At 37.5% G+C, this 17,289-nt stretch overlaps 1 protein-coding gene and 1 long non-coding RNA gene across 3 annotated transcripts in view; one reads left to right on the top strand and one right to left on the bottom strand.

Moving 5' to 3' along the window:
• Positions 1 to 17,289, top strand: part of PTPRR (protein tyrosine phosphatase receptor type R) — a 241,745-nt gene that overhangs the window by 85,615 nt on the left and 138,841 nt on the right. The window lies entirely within an intron of this gene.
• Positions 1 to 17,289, bottom strand: part of LOC113602818 (uncharacterized) — a 32,469-nt gene that overhangs the window by 14,006 nt on the left and 1,174 nt on the right. Inside the window, exons 2-4 of one of the 2 annotated variants that reach the window (XR_003424346.2) lie at positions 6,326 to 6,498; positions 4,341 to 4,510; positions 1,568 to 3,403 (exon numbers count right to left, since the gene is read on the bottom strand). This is a non-coding gene — a long non-coding RNA (uncharacterized LOC113602818). Of the gene's footprint in view, positions 1 to 1,567; positions 3,404 to 4,340; positions 4,511 to 6,325; positions 6,499 to 17,289 lie in introns of those variants that run through there. The other variant, XR_008300341.1, reaches the window with a different exon arrangement.

The following is a 17,289-nucleotide window of genomic DNA, read 5'->3' as shown; positions in this document are numbered from 1 at the left end:
CGACGCAGGGCTCAAACTCACAGACCATGAGATCATGACCTGAGCTGAAGTCAGACGCTTAACCAACTGAGCCACCCAGGTGCCCCTGTGTTTTTTTTTTTTAACATTTATTCATTTTTGAGTGACACAGAGAAACAGAGGGTGGGGGTCGGGGGAGAGAGACACACAGAATTGAAAGCAGGCTTCAGACTTCAAGCTGTCAGAAGAGAGCCTAATGCAGGGCTCTAACCCACAAACTGCAAGATCATGACCTGAGCTGAAGTCAGGTGCTTAACCTACTGAGCCACCCAGGTGCCCCTCTTTGTGTTTCCTTTTGGTTAGTTTCTGTTGCTGTCTTTAAACTCACTTCTTGGGGCGCCTGGGTGGCGCAGTCGGTTAAGCGTCTGACTTCAGCCAAGTCACGATCTCGCAGTCCATGAGTTCGAGCCCCGCGTCGGGCTCTGGGCTGATGGCTCAGAGCCTGGAGCCTGTTTCCGATTCTGTGTCTCCCTCTCTCTCTGCCCCTCGCCCGTTCATGCTCTGTCTCTCTCTGTCCCAAAAATAAATAAACGTTGAAAAAAAAATTAAAAAAAAAATAAAATAAACTCACTTCTTTTCTTCCTGGTCCAATCAGTTTTCAATCCCATCTAATGTATTTTTTATCCTAGGCACTGTCATTTTTGTCTCTAGTGGTGAGACCTGGGTCTTTTTTATATCTCCAATATCTCTCCTTAGAATGCTCATGCTTTCTTCTCTACTTTATTAAGCATATGGAATATGGTTATAATAACTCTTAATGACCTTAATGGTCTACTAATTTTATCATCTGTGTCACATCTGGGTCTGTTCTTTTTCTTAAATTTTACTCTGCCCTATGGATTGTATTTTCCTGTTTCTTTTCATGTCTGGCAGATTTTTTTTAATATTATATCCAGACATTGGGAATTTTAATTTGTGAAGTGCTGAATATTTTTTAGCCCTTAAATATTTTGGGCTTTTTCGAGTTTTTTTTTTTTTGTTGTTGTTGTTGTTGTTGTTGTTGTTAAACTTCCAAGTAATTAAGTTACTTACAAATGATTTGGTTCTTTTAAGTCTTGCATTCAGTTTTTGTTGGTTCTTTCAAGACTTTATTAGGTAGGACCATAGCAGTGTTTACTCTAAGGCAAGGGTCATCAAACTATAGCCTGAGGACCAAATCCTGCCCACTGTCTGTTTCCGTGTGTCTGGAGAGCACCACTCAAGCACTGAAAGCCACAAAGACAAAGCCCAGAAATCCCCTCCACTCCTAGAGCCTGCCACCCTACCAGTCACCATGCCTCACTCCTGTTCAGACCTTGCATGGATGCCATGTACAAGTTGGAGACCATACTGTTGGCAATTGCCAAGTATTAAGTGGAAGAATATTAGTCTAGGAGTCAGAAATTTAGCAAGTCAACTCCCCTCCAGCAAGCTGCCCATGTTACGATGGGTAAACTCTCCAGAAGAGAGAAAGTCATAGCCAGGATCTGGGTATCATTAGAGCATAAAACTGACCAAGGCACCTACTGTCTTAGTTCAGGCTGATATAACAAAATACCATACATAGATAGAGTGGTTTAAACAACAAACATTTATTTCTCACAGTTTGGAGGCTGGAAAGCCCAAGAGTAAGGTGGCAGCCAATTCAGTTCCTCATTCCTGGTGAGAGCCCTCTTATAAACAGTTGTCTTCTTACAGTATCCTCACATAGAGAAGTAGAGCAAGATCTCTGGTGTCTTGTTATAAGGGCACTAATCCCATCACGGAGGATCCACCTTCATGACCTTATCTAAACCTAACTACTTTCTGAAGGTATCACATTGATACTTAGGGTTGGAACAAATGAATTTCGGGGAACACAAATATTCAGCCCATAACACTACCTCTTCTTCCCACACTCGAGCCAGACCTTTCCCTGCAGACCATTGCTCATATCAAGAATGTCTCCAGCAGGTGGCAGTTGGGCATAAAGCATGCCCACCACATAGGATGGCCCACCCTAGTCAAATGTGGAGTGGGGCGAGGAATTTACTCTCTTGTTATGTAAGTACCTACAAGATATATTTGATTGTGCCTCTTGGCCCATAAAGCCTAGAATATTTGCTATGAGCCTCTAGAAAAAATTTGTGAACCTCGATCTAGGGCTAGTTTTGCCCCACTACTCAGGCAATACCATTCTGAATACTCCATCCAGTACCTGTGTATTATAGGTTCTGACACTGGCTGTTGGAAATAGGAACTACTCCCAGTGTTGTGTGAGCTCTGAAGACTGTCGTCCTCCTTCCTTTCTGGTGTTTTTTTTTTTTTTTCCCCTTTGCCTCAGGAAGTTTCCTCCCATTGTGTGCTAATCAGTACTCAGCTGAAGACTCCAGGCAAAAGGTGCACTGATCTCTAGAACAGTATCTCTCTGTACAGCTCTCTCCTTTCTGTGAGTCTCCATTCCCTGGTACTATGCCCTATGAATTCTAGTCCCCTTGTCATTTCTGAATTCTGAACTCAGAGGTCTTTGGGCCCCGGTTTCTCCTTGCTACAGCCAACAACCTGAGGTACTGGTAAGGTCCTCCCATTAGCTTCCTCCTCTCAGGGATCACCGTCCTGTGCTACCTGTTGTCCAATATCTGAAAACCATTGTTTCATATATTTTGTCTGGTTTTATATTCATTGTAGGAAGGAGGGTAAATCCTTGATACCTAAAAGTGTAATTCCTGACTTCTCAAATTTGAAGAAACAAAATATCCACGGGACTTAAGCATTTGATGGGTTAAGTTCAAAGAAGATAGGAAATGGATTTTGATAGGAAAATTTCTGATAGGTTTAAGTTCTATTTTGGCACGAAAGTAAGAGACAAGTAGAGTTTTCAGAAGGTTTCTCAAACCTGTCTAATGACAAGTCAATAGTAAAAATATCCCTTGTTTTCTAGAAGACTTTGTCAAGCAGTTATAGTCTTAATTTAATTCTGAGATTTTTTTATACATTGAATATCAATAGGTCAAAGATATGGCATCTTGTTAGCCAATGCCATGAACAGGATGCTGAATTTATGTGTGGGGAAAAAGAGATAAGAAGCTTGGTTCCTGTTGCATATATTAAAAAGTTAAGGCGTCACCTATTGTAGCAAAAGAGTTATTAGTGAAAGCATTGGTTCTCAACCCAGAACGTGAGATAATTCAAAGTGCAGCAAATTATGTCCAAGAATGTGCTGAAACTCTTACCCCAGATTATAAAATTTAGAATTAATTTGATGCCCAAACATTGGTTTTCAGAAAAAAGAACATCAAAATAATCAAGCAATTAAACTAGGGGTTGCTTGTATAGCCCCAGAAAGCAAGAGGTACTTTTTTCTTATTGCTGACTCTATGTAGTGACATTTTTCATCTGCCCTTGATTTATGAAAATGGAAATGCATCTGCAATAATAATGTAAAAATCATTTAGCTCTAGTTTTATCTGTGAGAAGGCCACTTTCCTGAAGAATGTGCGTTTTCTTACCCCTAAGATGATATCCTTTTGACAGAGAAACAAACCGAACTGCTTTTCAAACTACCAGCTGAGTTCATTGTGACAGATTGCCAAGGGAAAAAGAAAGCTTATTTTCTTATGTCATTAATAGTTAATTGTTATTGCAGTTTCTCAGATGGGAGATGTGGGTTAGAGAAGTCATATCCATCCTTTCTAAAAGTGCTGTGATCTTATTAGAGGTGAGCACACAGCAGAAAATAAACCTATGCCTTGGGGGATTAAATGGAGCGGGCCTATGGATTTTTCTCTCTCCTCTCCTTTAAAGCACTTTAGTGACGTGCTCTAACAAGTTGTCCACCTGGCCTAGTAAATCACTGTTAATGTTTCATGAAAGCTCTTGTGTTCTGGAACAATTTGCACTGATGCATTTCTAAAGCTCGCCTTTTGGAGGGTAGTGTGGGTTCCTGTGGTAATGCACATTTATGCACCTCTGAAGTGTTCTGTTCATCCACTCTACTGCCAGGGTCTCTTGTACAATTATATTGGCATTTAGAACAGCATCTTACAATGCTGTGAGCTAACTCTTCTATTCTAACACCTCTGGGATTTTGTGGCTTCCCTAATTGGGGAGAATACAAAAAAAAGATGACAAAGAAAGGTCAGCTGGTGAAGAGGAAAAGCAAAATTTTAAACCATCCTTAAAACATAGCAGAAAGACGGAAATCACATTGATAATCCCTACCAATTGCATAATGTATCTTCTGAGGGGTTCTTGGCTGACATAAAGTGAGCTGAAAAACTAAAATGAAGTCATGTCTTAAAAACAGGAAAATCTTGCGGTAAATATTAGTGCTAAAGGAAACCACTGAAATTTTGCTTTATTACCTGCTTTGGAATCCATTTTGACTTTACAGGGCAATATAATGGATAATGCTGTAGCCATAGAGTTGGGCCCTATATCCACTGCTTATAGCTACTTGACCTTGGGCAAGTTATTGACCTTCTGCTCTTCATCTGCAGTTTTCTTTTTGGCAGAGTGGACATGGTAATGGAACCTGCATAAGGGTGTGGGAAAAATTCAGTGAACTAGTGCACACGAAGGGTTCAAATGTTAGTATTGCTATTATTAATTGTAAATATCCAGCACAACCTACATTTGCTTCAGTACTCTGGAAATATGCAATTAAACTATCCTGGAGATCAGAATTGCCTGGGGTTGACAGGCTAGCATTTCTGTTGTGTTTTACATGGAGGCCAACCTCTACCGAACGATATTGTTTGATTGGGAGTACTTATTTAACAGCTATAGTATTCACTTTGAAGCATTTTGGAAGCTAGTTCCCCCTCTCCCCCCCCAAACCCAGAATTATTTAGAAAGTAAATACTTCTACTTATTTAATCAGCTAAACTGAAAATTTTTTTAATTTTACTTAAATCCAAGTTAGTTAACATATAGTGTAATAATGTAATAATAATAGTGTAGTAGAATTTAGTGATCCATCACTTACATATGAAACCCAGTGCTCATCCCAACAAGTGCCCTTCTTAATGCCCATCACCCATTTAGCCCATCCTCTTCCCCAACACCCCTCCAGTAACCCTTAGTTTGTTCTCTGTATTTAAGAGTCAGCTAGATTGAATTATTATCTCTATTCGCTTTGCCTTTGAGCCTTTCAAGCCTGAAGAATTTCACATTTGGGGACATGTTTACTGAACTCTGACATGAACTCCAAACAAGGTGAAAAGGAGGATATCATATTTTGTAGGCACCTGTCAGTTCATAATAATGTCCCATGAAACTATTATTGCAGAACAGAACCTTTCCTTGTCATTTTGCATCAGTTTGAAAACTGCAGTTGTGTCCATCAAATGCAAACATCTAACATCTATGCTGAAGATAATCCTTTTCATCTTGTATTTTTATTGATGGGAAGTTTTATTATAGCGAATCTTCATCTCCCTGTCCTCACTGTCACTGACAAATCACAATGATACCAGAGAGTGCCCTGACTTTTTGTTAGTTGCTTCATTGCACATTCGCTAATATGCATTACCCTTTAGAAGAATAATCTGTCAGATCCTAGTTAATGCTGACAAGATATGCAGTCACGGAATTGCTGTGGTGCATTTCAATTAGGTTTGATTTTCTTACCTACAAGGTCTTAAAGCTAATTGGCTCATAGAGCTTTTGTCCTCCTGTGAAAGACAGACACATAATTATGCTAATTTGTTAAGGGGGAAAAATATGCCTGGCGCTGAGATTTTCATTGTCACTTTAAATGCTAGATACATGTCTCACTATATAGCATCCTCATTCTCTTTGAGAAACTACTTAAATTCTGAACAAATTTAGCTTAGAAATGCTTTCTTATAAGCATTTCCAGGCAGCATGAGTTTGTGGTATAAATTTTATGTTTATCATATACAAGAGCAGCATTGTTGCATTAATTCAATATTGAAGAAACTGATCCTTTAAAACTTACACTCAGGTAATTGTTACAAAGTTAGATGGTCAATCTAAAAGTGGTGAATGCATACTGACCTTTTACCACTGATTTTTATGTGTACCAAGAAAATAAGAGAAATGACCTCTGTGAAAGTAATGATATTTTGTCTACATTCTTAAAGACTAAACTTTTTTAATATTATTACCCAACATCAGAAAATATACTGGGCAGGTCTCCCACTTAACATCTGATAATTGACTTCTACAAAATAAATTCTAGGGACTCTGTGTGTTTTGTGTCTTCCCATTCAATGACAGCAATTGGTTATTAATTTTAGATGAAAGAAGTTTTTATTGGGACAGAAGTACTGAAAATTACTTCAGGGTGGATCTTTGGAGTTCAATGAACATAGCAGATGCTTACCTGGATGTATTTATTGGGGAATAGTGCAAACAAGGAGTGATAAACAATGAAACATGATGACATCACTGGAAAGTCCAGCTGTATTTACATGACTCCTGCTAGTTGTTTATCTTTTCCTTGCATGATAGCTTGCAAAAACAAAGTACTAATATATCTTCCATTCCAAAGTTCATCTAAATAAAGTGGAAATTTAACATTATGAGTTCAGCTTTGTCCAGATTAAATAATATATCAACATGGGAAAATGTTAAAATCTAAAAGGTGTTTCACAGGATATTTTTAAAGAAAGTATATTAAGTAGTGTTTAGTTAGCTGTTATATTTAGTTTCTTCCCTTCTCACTCTTAGTTGAATTGATCACATTGGTAGATGAAACTATAGTCAGTCAATTCAGCACTTATTCAGCACTATTAACAAATGGTTAGGATAAAAAAAAATAAGTGGAAAGACAAAGATATTTGAAATTTTTCATCAAGGAATTTAAAATATATTAAACCAAGAACTTAGAATCTGGTGGTAATGATGGGCAAGTAGATTGTATCCACTAGGAATGCACTCAGCAGCAAGAAACAAAACACTAGCTCATGCAATAAATAATTTTAATTTCTCACATGTAAGGTGTCTGTATGTGAGCAGTCCTAGTCAGATGCAGTAGTTCAACAACATCCCATCTCTTCACTTTGCCATCCTTGGCCTGTACTTCTGACTTTGTGCTTTCTACCTCATGATCTTAAGGTAGCTGCCACGTCTCTGAGCATCATGTCTGTGTTCAAAGCAGGAGGAGGAGGCAGAGAGCTTCCCCCTGGTGCCTGTATCCTTTATAAGGAAGCATAAGCTTCCCTATTAAGTGCCCTGCCTATTTGTCAGAACTGTGCCATGGGACCACACTTAGCTGGACAGAAGGCTCCAGAAATGAGTACTTCATTTTTCCAACCCCTCTGTTGGAAGCGGCAAAGGAGAAAGAAGGTCCTTAGAAACTGCTGTTGGGTCAACCTCTCAGTAATATATCCACACAGAGCAAGTAAATAAGGCAGAAAGAAATCAGCTGTAGGAAAGAAAAAGGGAAATTCCTGATTTGGGATAAGGATATCATGGAAGTAGCACTTAGGCGGGGCTTTTGGGATAAGTAAGATTTGATTAAAAAAAAATGGGGGGCTCAAAACAATTCAGAAAAGAATAAGCAAGGGAAAGGCATGGGGGTATAAAATGACATGGTGTGTGTGGGGAGGGAACAATTGGCAGTATTGGATGTCTGGATCTAAAAGAATATGTAAATGTCCTGGTGGGGAAACTGCGTGCTAAGAATTTGCAAAGGGATTTTGAGAATCATTTATAGAGGAATTTTATTGCTGCGCTCAATAGTTTAACTTTTAGTGGTTTCCCAGAACATGCAAAATCAAAATAAAACTTCATAGCGTGGCAATCAAGGCTCTCGGTAATTTGGACCTAACTTGCATTCCTTGTTCATTTTTTCCACCATACCCCATATATATGCCAAAACCTTTGGTCAAACTGGATTTCTTATCACCCCCCACCAATACAACATCTTCTATAGGCGTGCAATGCTGCCTGCCTATTATGGATTCTATGGAAATGTTCTTGCCATCCTTTTCCAAACTGAAGTTCCACCCATCAAGGCCCATCCAGCCAAGAGATGTAGTAGAATCATCCCTGATCACCTTAACTCTCTTTTGAACTATTATAATATTTTAACGATTATGGTATTTTGCTGGAAATGGTGAGCTAGAACAGGTCCAAACTCCTAGTCTAGAGTCAAAGACTGGAAAGAATAACTCAGACTCAGTTCAAGGTTGTTTTCTTTTCAGATGACTCCCAAACAGGCAGTCAAGCAGCATCAGGAATGTACACAGGATTAAGAGGCAAGTGAGGGGATAAAGCTCCTCTGTTTCTCCTTGATCTATCATGAAGTCATGTCTGTATTGGTTTGCTGAGCTTAGGCCTGTAAGGGTAAGAAATATACCAGATCTGAAGAGGCCAGAACTACAGGTTCAGTACCTTCTACATCACTTACCCAGGGGGAGAGACCACGTCAGCACCTGAGGTTCTATTACCATGTCAAGAATTTTTTGCTTTAAACCAATTACATGCCGTATCCTGTTTCTGGCCAGGAGCCACACACACTGGTCTTACCACATATTTTTTCTAATATTGGATCTATTTGTGTATATCTTTTAGACATTGTAACATGGTGGTTAAGAGCATAGTGTCAAATTGCCAGAATTTACATCTTAACTCTACCATTTACAAACTGTGTGATGTTGAGCAATACACCTCAGTTTCCTCATTTACACCGTGGGGAAAATAATGGAATCCACCCCATTTGGTTGTAGTGAGGATTAAATGAGATAGTTCATGACTCTTTAAGCCAGTGCTTCATATCAGTTGATGTTGTGTGGTCACACAGGTAATTTTTGAGGGAGAATACTCTTATTTATATTTTCCTCTATCACATGTAAAACTTGCTGTGTACACAATAAGTATTTGAAAAATAAATGAATGGATGAATGAATGAGTAAATTGATTGATTTCAGGGGCACCTGGGTGGCTCGGTTGGTTAAGCGTTTGACTTCGGCTCAGGTCATGATCTCGCGGTTCGTGAGTTCGAGCCCCGTGTCAGGCTCTGTGCTGACAGCTCAGAGCCTGGAGCCTGTTTCTGATTCTGTGTCTCCCTCTCTCTCTGCTCCTCCTCTGTTCTGCTCTCTCTCTCTCTCACAAAAATAAATATTTTTTAAAAAATTTTTAATAATTGATTTCAGTGTTTGATGGCTCTAGAAATAAGAACAACTGATCACATAGAATAACAGCAAAAATTTTAAAAGAATGGGCTTATCTTAAATACAGAAAAACATTAATCCTATTAAAAGGCAACCAGCTCTACACTAAAACTGTCAGTGGAAATGAGCATTTTATAACCTCCCTGGTAATTTGGCAAAATTATCAAAAGTCTCTCAAAAAGCCATGGATTTTGACCCAGTAATTCTAATTTTATAAATCCTAAGAAAGTAATACAAGAAATGTACAAAGAATGTTGCAGGATAAAAATGTTGCAGGAAACAACATAAAGGTCCACTCATGAAGATTAATTTTTAACAATTTTAAATATTTATATGAGATAAACCCATATTTGAACCGAGAAAAATGGCATCAGATATTAAGTAAAAACAAAAGGATAACATCATAGAGTATAAGGCTATTTCTTTTAAAAGCAATAATAATAATAAAAAAAGGCACATAGTATCTTGTTTGTATGTGAGAAAATAAGCCTGGGGAGAGATATATAAAATATTAGCTGCTATCTTTTGGTGAAAATAGGAATGATATTTATTTTTTCTATATTATATTTTGAAATGTTCACAAGGACTGGAAAAAATAAAAATTTCATTTTGTAAAAGCAATCATCTTAAAGTTCAGTTTTTATAAACTCCAGTGCAATGGCCTGTGGTTCCCAGCATGTTCACACATTCATCAAGACTGTCAACAGTCTGTCCTTGGATGTGAAGGCAGTGGGTGGTGTGATGGAAGCAAGGAACCAGGAAGCAGACTGATTCCAATCCTGTTTCTGTTAATTCTTGTGTGGCCTTGGGTAAACCTTTATTCAATTGTAAAGAGCCAATGGATGTTCATATAATATTGCTATGAAGTGTAGGTAAATTTACTTACTACGTAAATGGCTAGCGTCAGGTGTCTTCAAATGCCAAAACAAAATAGCCTTGATCAACCTAACTATAAAGAGCATAAGAATTAAAGACCCAAATTTGGAGTTAAAATGCACATGCACATGCACACACACACACACACACACACACACACACACACACAGGGCCAGGACTGGAGTGAGGCAAAAGAGGCACGAAGGGCACAAAATATGAAGAGGTCCTCACTCCCAGAGTCATGCAAACAGACTGATTCTGGTCCCATTTCTAATACGAAATATTCAAAATACTTGACCTCAGCTCAACTGTAAGATTGAGCACCTCCTTGTATCTTGCACCTGTGTGCCTCTTACACTAGTCCCTGCCATGAACATAAGAGCATACACACACACACGCACACGTACACACACACACATTTTAGCAGCAGACAGGAAGAGGTATGACCAACAGTTCTATAGAATGATTGTCAATTTGTGTAATATTTCTTCATCAATATGGAGAAATGACCTAATTACACTTAGAAAGTAAAAACAAACGGTTCTGTCTTCTGATAGGTGATAGGGAATGATAGAAAAATCTTTCTTTATGCAGACATGACCCCAGAATTCCCACATTTGAGTCCATAGGAACTGTCTGAAAAATTGTTATCCAGTGGCCCAGTGAATCTTCTGTACATCTTCTTACCACAAACTTCAAACTTCCATGTTTGTTGCATAAGTATTGGCCTCTATCTACTTGAATTCATATATTTCTCCTTCTTGATGTTCCCAATTAAATTTATCCAACTCTGGACATTTCAATTTGTTATTGACCTGGAAACCCCCTGAGATGCTTCTTTAGTTTACTGACCCACAATTCCTATCTCTGTGATTGGAAGCTACTAACTCTCCATGCCCAGAATGGGTCCCTGGATGCCATTGGCCGTGAAAAGGTGTTGGTGTGATGAAATTTGTAGAGATGTTGCAGGGATTCTAGGGACAATACAACACTTTAACACGACCATTCTCTTTGGCACATAAGCAGACAGCAAATGCTTCAGTAACAAAACTTCAGCATGACCCAAATCAAAAAATTTACTTTTATAAGATATGATCAATATTTTTTCTAAATTTTGGTTTTGAAGACAAAATTAACAGCTTACTCTTATTAAATTAGGCTTGTACTCCATGTAGATATGTAATATAAGCCAAATCTACGTGATAATAATACACCCAAACACTAATTCCTTCTTATGAGTTGGAGTAGGTCATTCTGACACGGATATGCCAAAAGTGACATTCATATTGCCATTTCAGGCCTAATTCTTTTTTAAATAAGAAGTTTCCAAAATACCATATTGGAAAAAATTTTATTCAATGCTGAAAGCAGTTAATTATTTATGTTCTCACAGAATCATATATTGAAATGCTGTATCTCAAAATATTGACACTAGTTATAAATACGGCAAGTAAAGAGAAAGGATTCCTGGCATGGAACTCTGAAAACCCAGGTCTAGCTGTGTGACCTCCCAATAGCTGTGTGCATGGGAAGCTGCCTTCCTTTGGATTTGATAAATACATTTGTAAATTGAGAGAGCTAAAACAACATAATCTCTAAGATACCATCACTTTAACATGCCTTGATTCTTAATTTCTATCTAACATGTGTTTGCAAAAAGTATCACAGTACGTTTAGGGCTAACTACAAATTCACTGCCCCATCATTGATACCAATATACAAAGGCATTTTAACTGTTGTATCATACACCTGATTCCCATAACTAGTATTGATTAAAATCTCACAAAATATGACTTCTTCTACACACCTCTTCTGAGTATAATTTGCTCATCATTGCCTAATGGAGTAAATAAAACAGTACTTTGTGAAACAAGGAAGGGCATTTGTAAAAATATTTTTATAAGGTTGCATTAATTTAATAAATTGTGTCTGCAAAGACAGCTTTTTTAAAGCTGATGTTGCTCATATTTTCTGAATAATTCAATAATTATTTTAGTATAACCATTTATTTCTTTTCAGTGAGAACTCCATATAACCTCGTATTTTTTCTTTGCTGTCAGACAAGGGAGCTAAACTACAGGGTGATGACTATTTCGTTTGTATAAGCATTCTGTTCAACAATGTGGGCAAAAGACAAAACTGACTCTTATAGGTTTCCAATAAATATTCTCTCAATTTGGCAACCACAGTCTACTCTGCTACACCCCCACACCATCTGTTTTTATCCTTATGTCTATAGGGTGGAAACAAAAACTTTCTACAAATTCAAGGAGGATGTGCGAGAAAGAATTCAGTCATAGTATATTTGAAAAAACTGTTATAGATTGTGAGTATTATTAGATGGGCATATTAATCTGAGTTCTCTAGAGAAACAGAACCAATAGGGAATGAATATATATTCATATTCATAAATATATAATTTATTATAAGAAATTAGCTTACATGGTTAAGTGGCTAGGAAATTCCAATATTTGTGGTAGGCAAGCTGGAGATCCAGAAAAGCCAATAATATAGTGCCAGTATGAGTTCAAAGGCCTGAGAACCAGGAGAACCAATGGTGTTAAGCTCTAGTCCAAGCCAGTCGTAAAGCAGAAGACCAATGTCCCAGCTTGAAGACAGATAAGCAGAGAGAGCAGTATTCTTACTCAGCCTTTATGTTCTATTCAGACTTTGAACAGATTGGACGAGGCCCACCCACATTGGGGAGGGCAGTCTTCTTTACTATGTTAACCAATTCAAATGTTAATTTCATTCGGAAACACAATCATAGACACACCCTGAGTATTGTTCAATCAAATATCTGGGCATCTCGTGGCCCAATCAAATTGACACATAAAATTAATTATCACAGTGGGCCTTAACATTGTAGAATCCAGCCCTATCCATTTAGAGCTAAGAAAGCTGTATTCCAAAAAAAAAAAAAAGGAAAGCTGTATTCCAATATTATAAAGTGTTATAAAGTGCCCAACTGGATCCTGGGAAATCCAGGATCATAACCTAAATCTTTATATTTTATGAGATATATTGTGTTATTATATCACGTTTTCATTCAACTCTCATTCTACTATGCCACAGTAGTTTTTTTTTAACTAGTTTAAATATGATCTTCTCCATGATAATGAATCCCGTGTGTGTGTGTGTGTGTGTGTGTGTGTGTGTAGAGGGGGAGAATGTTCATGACTTAATAGACATGTAATCTTGAGAAAGCCATTAACATTTTGAGCCTCAGTTTTCTCATTAGTAAATGAGGATAATAATTTTACCTACCTCATGAGTTCGTTGCAAAGATGAATTAAGTCAGTGTATTACGGGTAACCTCTTACAGTGACTGCAACATAGCAAGTGCTACCTAGGCATTAGCTCTTAGTATTATTATTGATATAAAACTTTATGTGTTCAAGTTTCTCCTTAATCCTCCCCTTGGCCCCATCCCCTTCTTCTCTCATCACTGACCTATTGTGTCAACTGGTTCCTACCTCTCTTTGATAGTGTATCTCATTCTGTAAGGGCTCAGGGATTTCACAATCAAACTCCACAGCCACAGCAAAGAAAGAAAAATGGTTTAGACAAGTTAAGAGAGGTAGGCAAGGTCCAGATATGGCAGGAAGAGATGTTCTGTTATTACTCTCCTTTGTTAGCTTTTGGCAAAACAGCTAAACCAATGTGTGTGCCCACATTCACAATAGTCTTAAACTGTACAGTCCAGCAGCACATTCCGATGTGGGCATCATGTTTCCAGATGCTTGTTACACCTCAGATAGGTAGGTAAGCTGGACAACATAGTCATCAGGACTCCCTGTGCTTTCCTGTGTTTTATTTATATCACTGTGACCGTTGATTCTTCTGAATCACCTGTTATGATGCTATTTACAACAAGCTGCTGATTAAAAGCTGGTCAGGCTACCTGAGTGCTGAGGCTCTCTCTAAGATTCTGCCCATGATCTGTACTGCTATGTGACCAAGTGCCGGTGACATGCATTATGTTGGGTGCTGTACATTTATATACAAGTCTCGGACTGGGCTTATTTTATGAAAACCCCTCTTCTTTAAAATGATTTATTCATGAAACATTTGAAGTGTTCTTTTTTTCTCATCAGTAAGGATTTTCTAATATGTATTTTGTAATTTTAATATATATATATAATATATTTTCTTCCAATATATATAAATATATATCTCCAAGTGATATATATATCTCCAAGTGAACATATATGTCCATGTTGTGAAAAAAATCAGTGCTGTAAGACCTCTAATGATAAAAAATAGAAATATCACACCTGGGCATTGTTTATTGTAAGAAGTACATGTAAGCTTCTCCCATGGCTCTCAACTTTTTTGAGACATTATCTTGCTGAAATTTTATATAAATACATTTATTTTAGAGGAAATATACATGTGATGCTTAGACTTCAATCAGAATCTTTAACTTGTGATAAAGAATTAAGAACAATATACCCAGCACTTAAAACAAAATACATGATGTAGTGATATATTTAGTTTTGAGTGTGTTTTATTTAATATAGGTACATATAATATACATGTAATATATGTGTATATATATTTAACACATATAGACAAACGTATACTACATGGCTAAATAATGTGGTTTGTTCTATGGGTACATTGGAGTGTTCTCTGAAGTGAAGGTCAGTGTGTATAGGTATGGTCAGGGAAATAAGTTGACCTTATTTCTCTTCCCTGATGGAAGGATTAGATACCCTTAAAAGATGCTTATGAAGCCCCTTGTTCTTCCTCTACCAGGGCCTTTAGACAATTATTTGTTATTTTCTGTTTCCTTCTACTCCTTGTTATTTTCTGTTTGCTTCCATTTGTCTGGCCAACAAGTATTTATTGAACATCTACTTATGTGCCAGGAATTCTGATGGGCACTGGGGTGAACAGGGAAAATGTGGCTTACTCCTCAAATTTCTAACATTCAGATATATAGATACAGGTATAGATGATATAGACATAGATCTCTATAGAGATAGTATATAGATATTTATAGATATAGATAGTATATTGATAGATACTCTCTCTTGTATATGTATTTATATACACATATATATATTTATACATATATGTATTACACAAATGTATTTATTAGAGGTTCTAATAAGGCCTATGGAAGAAGCACACAGGGTACTGAGATAGAGATTGTGATGAGGGTGGGGGTGGGGTGCTTCTTTAGATAAGATGTTAGAGTGGCCTCCATGAGGATGGACTCTGAGCCAAGACCTAAAGAATGAAAGTAAAGCAATTCAAGATTTAGCAGAACAACATTGGAAACAGAAGGAGCAGCCAGTAAAAAGGTCTGCAAAGTAGAGAGCATGCCAGTGTGGCTAGAACATTGGAAAGACAGGAAGATGAAACTGACAAAGTAAGCTGGAGACATAAATATGTAGAACTTTGTAGGCCATAGTGAGAAGCGAGGACTTTATTCTAAAAGCAGTGGGAAAGAAGCCTTAAAGAATTTTTGGATTGAACAGATGTGATCTTATTCACATTTTTAAAAGATTTCTTTTGATGCTATGTGAAGAATGGATTGAAAAGGGACGAGAATGGGAACAAGAATGCTATAATAGTATCCCAAGAAATAGATGATGGTAACTGAACTTGGTGCTGACAGTGGAGATAGATCAAAGTGGGAAGACTTCTTGTGTATTTGGAGGCAGAACTGACAGATCTTGAGGATGGAATGGATGTGGTATAGGAGGGAGAGAAAGGATTTACAGGTGCTCCCCAGATTGTTATCTTTTGCAATTGGATGATTTGTAGTTCAATTTGCTAAAATGAGAAACTTAGAAGAATAACAGGTTTAAGAATAATCTGAATCTCAATTTTGGACATATTAAATTTGAGGTTCCTTTTAGACATCTCCTTAGAGGTATCAGGTAGCAGTTAGATGCATGAGTCTATGGGACTCAGGAGACAGACGTGGGCTGGAGGTAGATATTTGAACAACATCAGAGTGTGCAAAGGCTGGGACTGGATCAATATTTCCTTAGATACATATTGAAAATAAAAAGTGTCCAGGAAGAGGCCCTCAATCCCATCAGCATTTAGAATTTGGGTGGAAGAAGACGCAAAAAAGGAAATGAGAAGGAACATCACTGAAGTTCTCCCACTGAAAAGCTGGGAGAATATGATGCCACAGAAGCTAAGAGTAGAAAGTTTCAAGAAGGAAAGAGTAGTCAAGTGTACCAAGTAGCTGCTGAGAAAGAGATGAGAATATGCATGTTTCTCTTGGACCTGGCAACTTGGAGGTCATTGGCGATCTGGACAAGACTGGTTTCTTTTAGTTGGGTCAGTATCAGACCAGAGCAGTTGAAGAGTGAACCAGAGATAAGGATTAAGCAGAGACAATAGAGGATTTGCTCAAAAATATTTCATGTGATGGGAAGCAAAGACATGGACAATCAGTACAGAGAGATGTGGACTCCATGAAGGTTTGATTTTCCAGATGGCTTATGTATATTTATGTACCTGTTGGAATAATCCAGTAGTGAGGAAAGGGCTGATGATGTGGAAGACAGAAGAGGAAGAAAATTCTTGAGCATATGTCAGGAGATGGGAGCAAAAGTGGAGAGATTTGGCTTTGATAAGAACAGCAAAGAATGGGGGGAGGGAGCAGAAATAGTGCCTTAATAACCACTTTATGCCCAATGTATACAGTGTTTGGCATATATTCGACGCTCAGTAAATATTTCCTGAGTGAATCAAGTAAACACCCATTGCACGTCAGGGAAACAAACGAGCAGCAGGCAAAAGGAAAGAGTGAAGAGCAAAGAAGACAGGACTTATTCATACTCCTTGATTAGTTATTTCTTATTTTATAATGTGTTCTTTGCCACCCTGATTAGACAACTGAGTTACACGTTTTTTAAATCAAGCTCAATTTTTTTTAATGTGAAGACACAGTCTATGTGGCATTTAAGTTAGCTTTTCTTTTACATAGTGTTTATTTTGATCTCCTCACAATGTAAATTCTCAAATGGTGTTTTCTATCTTGCTAATTCATTTTCAGATCCACATCAGGAGTCTAATAATTTGTTGATATGCATGAAATTTTCCTAATTTTCCCTAGTTTTCATGATTATCTTCAGAGCTGATAAAGTTATTGATTATAATAAACCAAATATATAAACATATTTACAAATCACATATCCATTTGGCCTTAAAGGTACATAATTACACTTGGTAAGATTTAATTCGCTGCCAATGTTTTTTTGTAAGGCTAGGAAAACTCTAATGTAAAAAAACACCTATCTACTTGGCTGAGGTTCATATAAAC

Source organism: Acinonyx jubatus, chromosome B4 (assembly GCF_027475565.1).
Source record: "Acinonyx jubatus isolate Ajub_Pintada_27869175 chromosome B4, VMU_Ajub_asm_v1.0, whole genome shotgun sequence".
NCBI lineage: Eukaryota > Metazoa > Chordata > Mammalia > Carnivora > Felidae > Acinonyx > Acinonyx jubatus.
This window is presented reverse-complemented; position numbering and strand designations above follow the sequence as displayed.